The following is an 8,207-nucleotide window of genomic DNA, read 5'->3' on the forward strand; positions in this document are numbered from 1 at the left end:
TGGCTCAGTGGATGGAGCGTCAGCCTGTGGACTGAGAGGTCCTGGGTTCGATTCCGGTCAAGAGCATGTACCTTGATTGAGGGCATTTCCCCAGTGGGGGGGGGGGGGGGGAGCATGCAGGAGGCAGCTGATCGATGTTTCTCTCTCATCAATGTTTCTAACTCTCTAGCCCTCTCCCTTCCTCTGTGTAAAAAATCAATAAAATATATTATTAAAAAAAGAAGTCAAACAGCGCAGGAGGGAAACACGGCTGGAGGCTCAGACACCCCGAACCTGGGGCCCCCAGCCCACCCTGGGCGGCTCCTGCGGGTCCCTCCCTCCGGCTCCCCAGCGGGCTCCCCCCCTGCGCCCCTCTTTCTGGAACCTTCTCCCTGTCTCCGCGCCTCCCTGGCCCCCGGGGCCCCCTCCTCCCGCTGGGCCTGCCCCTGCCCCTGGCCCACGGCCCCAGACAGCCTGGCGGGCACCCCAAGTGTTTCTATTCCGGGCTGAGCAGCCGCCCAGGTGCCTCGCAGCTGCCGCCTAATATGGTCCGAGAAGCCGGGCGGGCGGTGGCCGGAGAGGGGAGGGGAGGGGAGGGGAGGGGGGCAGAGGGTCCTGCAGGCCCCGGCCCCCTCGCCCTCTGACCCCCGCTGCGCACGGATGGGGGTTACTGTTCCCTCCTGGGGTGCTGGGACCCTGACTCCGTTGTACCTGCCCGGGGGCCCGGCTGCCCTTGGGGCCACACAGCCCGCAGGCCCCCGCCCCGCCGGGCAGGGGCAGGGGGCGGGGAGGGGCGCGGGGGCGGCAGGTGCGAGGGCGCAGCTGTCCCTTCCCGGCCGGCGCCCCGAGGCGCTGACAGCTGAGGCCGGATTTAGCTCGGGCCCCGCGGCCCGATAAGGCGGGGAGTGGGGAGTGGGGAGTGGGGGGTGGGGGGGCGCGGCCCCGCCCCCCGGGCGCCCCTTAAATCCCGCCGCGCGGCCCCAGGCTCCGCCGCCGCCAGCGCCAGGTGAGAGGGGCGTCCGCCTCGGCCTCTCCGGCTCCCTGCTCCCTCCCTCTCCGCTCCTCTCAACCTCTCCTGTCTCTGTCTCTCTCTCCGCCGCTCTGTCCCGTTCCCTCTGTTTCTCTGCCTCTCTCTCCGCCTCTCTCCCTCTCCCTCTGTCTTTCTGGGTCTCTTCCCATCTCTGCCCCTCCTGCTCTCCATTTCCCTCCGCCCCCTTTGCAAACCTCTGCCTCTGTCCCTCCGCTCTCCCATCCTCTCCCATCCTCTCCTCCCACACCGGCCTCCGCCTCTCTACCTGCTTTGTTCCTCTCTCCCTCCCATCTCTCTCTCTCTCTCTCCTCTCTCCTCTCTCTCCTCTCTCTCTCTCACTCTCACTCTCAGACCCTGTCCCTCCCACCGCCCTCTCCATCTGACTTCCCGCCCGCTCTCTCCCTTCTCCCCTGTGTCTCTCTGCCTCCCTTCTCCTCTCTTCTGTGTCGCTCAGCTCTCTCTCTCTCTCTCTCTCTCTCTCTTTCTTCTCTTTCTCTCTCTCTCTCTCTCTCACCTCCTCTCTCTCATCTCTCTCTCTCCTCTCTCTCTCTCCTCTCTCTCTCATCTTCCATACCTCCTCTCTCCTCCTTGCTCATCTCTCTCTCTCATCTTCCAGACCCACCTCTCTCCCCACTGCTCCAGCTCCCCCTCCAGCCCCCCTCCAGCCCCCCTCCGGCTCCCCCTCCAGCTCCCCCTCCTCGCCATCCGCCTCTCCCCCTCCTTCTCCTCCTCCTCTCCCCCTCCTCTCCTCCTCCTCTCCCCCTCCGGCTCCCCCTCCGGCTCCCCCTCCGGCTCCCTCTCCAGCTCTCCTCCGAGGCCTGTGGGGCCCTCCACTGCAGTTTCCATGAATAAAGCTGTTCTGTCCTCACCACTGTCACTCCTCTGCCTCCTTCTTCCTCCTTCTCTGCCTCTGGCTGGGCACCTGTCCTCATCCTGGGGAGGGGACCGGGGGGGGGGGGGGTCCAGGGTTTGGATTGGGGGATCCTCCCTCAGAGATAGCAAGAAACAGAGGCCTAGAGACCGACTGAGAGATGGGGGCAGAGACAGAGATGCAGGGAGAGACCCAGAGACAGGGAGACACAGAGAGACCCAGAGACAGGGAGATGAGGGAGACCCAGAGACAGGGAGATGGGGAGAGACCCAGAGACAGGGAGATGGGGAGAGACCCAGAGACAGGGAGATGGGGAGAGACCCAGAGACAGGGAGATGCAGGAAGAGACCCAGAGACAGGGAGAGGCAGGGTCTCAGAGACAGGAAAGAGACCCAGAGACAGGGAGATGGAGGGAGAGACCCAGAGACAGGGAGATGGGGAGAGACCCAGAGACAGGGAGATGGGGAGAGACCCAGAGACAGGGAGAGGCAGGGTCTCAGAGACAGGGAGATGCAGAGAGACCCAGAGACAGGGAGAGGCAGAGTCTCAGAGACAGGGAGATGCAAAGAATCAGAGATGGGGAGACTGCAGGACTCAGAGATGCGGAGATACCAGGGACTGAGAGACAGAGATCAGGAGGTGCCCCAACCCCTGTCCCCCCAGACACAGCCGACAAGGGCTGGGCAGCCCCCTCCGCCCAGGGGCTGTGCCAGGCCCAGGATAGCCTGTGCCCCCTGTCCTGGCTCCGGGCGGGCAGCTGGGGGGGGCTGGGCGCGAAGGGGGGGCTGGGCCGGGATGGGGGAGGGACATCCACAGGAGGCCTCCACCCTCAGACTCCGCTCCTCCTCCTGGCCTCCCTCTGGCTGCCCGCCTGCCTGCAGCGTGTAGGAAGCACCTGCTGTATGTACCTGGACCGCCTCCTCGCCTCTCCCCTGCCCCTTCCTGTTCCTCCTGTGCTTTTGGCCCCCTTCCCGGGGAAGTGGCCACTTATTAAGTGCCTGGTGTTTGCACAGGTTCACACGCTCCTCTGCGCCTCATACTTGTTTCCCTCTCTGGCCCGTTCCACCCTGCTCTGCTCACTTCTTCCTGCTCTGCCCTTCTCTCCCCGGAAGGGAAGGGAATGAGCACTTACTGAGCACCTACTGTATGCCAGGGGAATCGGCACCGTCTCCTCTCATTACCCCGTTTCCTTCCCGAACTCCTTCCGGCTCCATTGCTTCTGGTTTCTCACCTTCTGGCCCCGGGGGGGCGGGGGGGATGGACACATGTTGAGTGCCTACTGTGTACCAGGCAGCTTGCTCCCCTCTCCCCTCCTCACTCTCTCTTCCTCCCCTGTGTCTCCTCTTTGTCTTTCTGGCCTCTCTGCTCTTCCAAGGCAAGGAACACGCACTTATTGAGCACCGGTGGTATGCCAAGCAGTTGCCTGTGCTTCCTCTCCTCTCCTCCACCCTCTGGTCCACACCGGCCTGTGGTCTCTGCTGTCCTCTGCTTCTTTCTGCCAGGATGGGAAATGTGCGTTTATTGAGCACCTATGTATACCAGACAGTTTCCTTCCATTTTCCCCTGTTCCTACATCTCTCAATTCTCCTTTTTTTCTGCTCCATCTGCTCTCTTTTTTAAAAAAAATATATATTTTATTGATTTTTTACAGAGAGGAAGAGAGAGGGATAGAGAGAGTTAGAAACATCGATGAGAGAGAGTCATCGATCAGCTGCCTCTTGCACACCTCCTACCGGGGATGTGCCCACAACCAAGGTGCATGCCCTTGACCGGAATCGAACCCGGGACCTTTCAGTCCGCAGACCGACGCTCTACCACTGAGCCACACCGGTTCCGGCTGCGCCCTCTCCTTTGCTGGACTCTTCTCCTGGGCACCTGGCCCTTCTGCCCCGCCCCCAGCCTGTCCGGTGCTTGGCCCGCAACCTCCGTTCCTCCCGCTGGTGTCTGGGCCTCCCTTTCTCCTCGTCTTCCTCCAGAGAAGCCGGTGTGCACATAAGCGACTCCCGGCACCCTCCGCGCTCCCCCCCCCCCCCCCCTGCGCACTCTCCTCCCGGGCTCCTCTGGCTTCCCCCCTCCTCTCCGCCCCACAGGCCATCTCCTGGGGAGGAGGCAGGCATTGAGCAGTGCCTGCTGGGTATTCTTCCATGTGCCTGTGGGTCAGAGTCTGTCTTCTCCCTTCTTCCCTCCCCTCTGCTTGCCCCAGCCCCACCTGCACCCCCACCAGCACCGCTGCGTTCTCTGGACTCTGCCAGGAGGGGAACAGGCATTCGATAAGCACGGCCTGACATGTTTGCCTTCCCTCAGCTTCTCCTGGTCATTCTCTGCTGGAGTCCCTCACCCTTTCTGTTTCCTCAATTCTGGGAACAGAACTAACTAAACGACCACCTACTGTGTGCCTGGCAACTCCACCCTTAGCACTCCCTCCTCCTCCTCCTCCTCCTCCTCCTCCTCCTCCTCCTCCTCCTCCTCCTCCTCCTCCTCCTCCTTCTCTTCCATCTCATAGGCCTTCTTCCTGCTTCTCATTCTTCTCCTCCCTCTCCTTCCATCTTCTCCACCTCCTTCTTCTCTTCTGTCTCCTCCTCCCTCATTCTCCTTCTCCTTCACCTCCTCCTTTATTTCCTCCTTCTCTTCCTTCTCCTCCCTCTTCTTCCTTCTCCACCTCCTTCTCTTCTGTCTCCTCCTCCCTCATTCTCCTTCTCCTTCATCTCCTCCTTCATCTCCTTCTTCTCTTCCTTCTCCTCCTCCTTCTTCTCCCTCTTCTTCCTTCTCCTCCACCTCCTTCTTCTCTTCTGTCTCCTCCTCCCTCTCCTTTCTCCTCCTTCTCCCTCATTCTCCTTCTCCTTCACCTACTCCTTTTCTTCCTCCTTCTCCTCCCTTCTCCTCCTTCTTTTCTTCTTTCTCATTGGCCTTCTCCTTCCTTCTCATTTTTCTCCTTCTCCTCCTCCTTCTCTTCCTTCTCCTTTTCCTCCTCCAACCCTATTCCTCCTCATCCTTCTCCTCCTCCTTCACCTCCTTCCTTCTCCATCTCTTCCTTCTCCTCCTCCTCTCTCTTCTTATTCTCCTTGTCCTCCACCTTCTCTTTCATTTCCTCCTCTTTTTCCTTCTCCTCCTTCTCTTCCTCCTCCTCCTCCTCCTTCTCCTCCTCCCTCTCCTTCTCCTTCTTTTCTTCCATCTCATTGGCCTTCTCCTTTCTTCTTCTCATTCTCCTCCTCCCTCTTCTTCCTTCTCCTCCTCCTCCTTTTTCTCTTCTGTCTCCTCCTCCCGCTCCTTCTCCTTCCTTCTCCTCCTTTTCCCTCATACTCCTTCTCCTCCACCTCCTTCTTCTCTTCCTCCTTCTCTTCCTTCTCCTCCTCCTTCTCCTCCATCCTTCTCCTCCTTCACATCCTTCCTCCTCCATCCCCTATCCCTCCTCATTCTTCACCTCCTTCCTTCTCTTCCGTATCCTCTTCCACCTCCTCCCCCTCCTTCTCCTCCTTCTCCTCTTTCATTTCATCCCTCTCCTTCCCCTCCTTCTCCTCTTTCATTTCCTCCTTCTACTTTATTCTCCTCCTCTTTCTCTTCCTTCTCCTCTGCTTTCTCCTCCTTCTCTTCCTCCTCCTTCTCCTTTTCCTCTCTCTCCTTCTCCTTCTCTTCTTTCTCCTTCTCCTCCTCCTCCTTTTCCTTCTTCTCTGCCTTCCCCTCTCCTCCACCTTCTCCTTCTCCTTCTCTTCCTTCTCCTCCATTTTCTTCCTTCTTCTTCTCCTTCAACTCCTCCTACTCCTCCTCCTCCTCTTCCATCTCCTCCTCCTTCTCCTCTGCCTTCTCCTTCTCCTTCTCTTCCTACTCCTTCTCTTTCTTCTCCTCCTTCCTTCTCTTCTGTATTCTTCTCCTTCTTTTCCTCCTCCTCCTCCTCCTCCTCCTCCTTCTCTTATATCCCCTCCTCCTTCTCCTCTGCCTTCTCCTTCTCTTCCTCCTCCTCCTCCTTTTCTCTTCCTCCTACTCTTCCTTCTCCTTCTCTTCCTTTTCCTCTGCCTTCTCCTCTTCCTCCTCTTCCTCCTCCTCTTTCTCCTCTTCCTTCTTCTCATTCTCTTCCTTTTCCTCCTCCTCCATCTCCTCCTACTTCTCTTCCATCTCCTCTTCCTTCTCCTCTGCCTTCTCATTCTCCTCCTACTTCTCTTCCATCTCCTCTTCCTTCTCCTCTGCCTTCTCATTCTCCTCCTTCTCTTCCTCTTCCTTCTCTTCTTTTTCCTCATTCCTTCTTCTTCTCCTTCTCCTCTTCCTCCTCCACCTCCTTCTCTTCCATATCCCCCTCCTTCTCCTCTGCCTTCTTCTCCCCCTTCTCTTCCTCCTCCTTTTCCCCCACCTTCTCCTCCTGCTTCTCATTCTCCTCCTCTTCCTTCTCCTCCTCCTTTTCCTCCTCCTCTTCTTTCTCCTCTCCTTCTTCCTTCTCCTCCTCCTTCTCTTCCTTCTCCTCTGCCTTCTCCTTCTCCTCCTCCTTCTCTTCCTTCTCCTTCTCCTTCACCTCTATCCTTCTCCTCCTTCTCTTCCTCCTCCTTCTCCTCTGCCTTCTCCTTTTCCTCCTTCTCTTCCTCCTCCTCCTCTTTCTATTCCTCGTTCTCTTCCTTATCCTCCTCCTTCTCTTCCTTTCCTCTGCCTTCTCCTTCTCCTCCTCATTCTCCTTCTCCTCCTCCTTCTTCTCCCTCTTCTTCTCTTTCTTCTCCTCTGCCTTCTCCTTCTCCTCCTCCTCCTCTTCCTTTTCCTCTGCCTTCACCTCTTCCTCCTTCTTCTCCTTCCTTTTCCTTCTCTTCCTCCTCCTTCTCTTTCTCTTGCTCCCCTTTCTTCTCCTCCTCCTCTTCCTTCTTCTTCTCCTTCTCCTCCTTCTTTCTCTTCCTTCTTCTACTCCTTCACCTCCTCCTCCTCCTTCCCCTCCATCCTTCTCCTCATCTTCTCCTCCTCCTTCTCTTCCTCCTCTTCTTCCACTTCATTTTCCTTCTCTTCTCCTCCTTCCTTCTCTTCCTTCTTTTCCTTCTCCTTCACCTCCTCCTCCTCCTCCTTCTCCTTCACTTCCACCCTTCTCGTTCTCCTTCTCCCTCCTTCTCCTCATCCACTTCTCCTCCTCCTTCTCTTCCTTTTCGTCTGCCTTCTCCTTCTCCCACATTCCCCGCTCCTCCTCCTGCTCCTCCTCCTCCTCCTTCACTTCCACCCTTCTCATTCTCCTTCTCCCTCCTTCTCCTCCTCATCCAATTCTTCTGCTCCTCCTCCTCTCGGCCTACTTCTCGTCTACCTCCCCTCCACCTCCCTCCTCCCCGCCCCCTCCTCTCGCTTCTCCTCATTCCTAACACCACTTCCCTTCGCCATCTCCAACCTTCTCTCTAACCTCCTTCTCCTTCTTCTGCCTTCTCTTCCCTTCCTCCTCCTACTCCTCTTCTCCTCCTCCTCCTCCTTCCTATTCCTTCTCCCTCCTGCCTCTTCTCTTTCTATTCCTCCTTCTCTCAGACTCTGACTTTCGCCTCCTCCTCCTCCCTTCTCCTCTTCTGCTCTACTACTCATCCTTCTCCTTCTCCCTATCCTCCTCCTTCCTCCTCCTTCTCCCTACTTCCTTTCTCCTTCTCCTCTCCGTCCTAATACTCCGACCGTCCTCCTCCTCCTCCCCTTCTCTTCCTCTTCCTACTCCTACTCCTCCCTCCTCCGCCTTCTTCTCCTGCCTTCTCTTCCTCCTTCCTCTTCCTCTCCTCCTCCTCCTCCCTCCTACCATTCTGTCTCCGACTGTTTCCCTACACTCTTCCTTCTAGTTGTCTCTTCCTTCTCTCCCGCCTTCCTCCTCCTCCTCCTTCTCCTCCACTTTCTCTCCCTCCTCCTCTTCCTATCCTCCTCCTCCCTCCTCCTCCGCCTCCTCCTCATCCTCCTCCATCTTCCTACCCGTCTCTTCGCCTCCTCCACCCTTCTATTCCACTTTCCTCCTCCTCCTCACATCTCTCCTCCGCCTCCTCCCCTACTCCTCCTCCTACTCCATCCTTCTCCTCCCCTCTCCTCTCTTCCTTCCTTCTGCCTTCACCTCCCTCACACCTTCCGTATCCCTTCTTACATCTAGCCTTATCCGCTTCTTTCCTCTTCCCCCTACATCCTACTCCTGCTCCTACTCCTGCTCCTCCTCCTCTTCTCCTTCTCTAGCTCTATCTCATTCTCTCTATCATTCCCTCCATCTCATTCTTTCACTCTCATTCCCTCTCTCATTCTCTCTCAAACCCTTTCTCTCATTCCCTCTCTCATACTCTGTCTCATTCTCTTTCCCTTTCCTTTACTCAAAAATTCTAACTCATTTCTCTCTCACTCTCTCTCATCCACTTT

Source organism: Pipistrellus kuhlii, unplaced genomic scaffold, assembly GCF_014108245.1.
Source record: "Pipistrellus kuhlii isolate mPipKuh1 unplaced genomic scaffold, mPipKuh1.p scaffold_m20_p_145, whole genome shotgun sequence".
NCBI lineage: Eukaryota > Metazoa > Chordata > Mammalia > Chiroptera > Vespertilionidae > Pipistrellus > Pipistrellus kuhlii.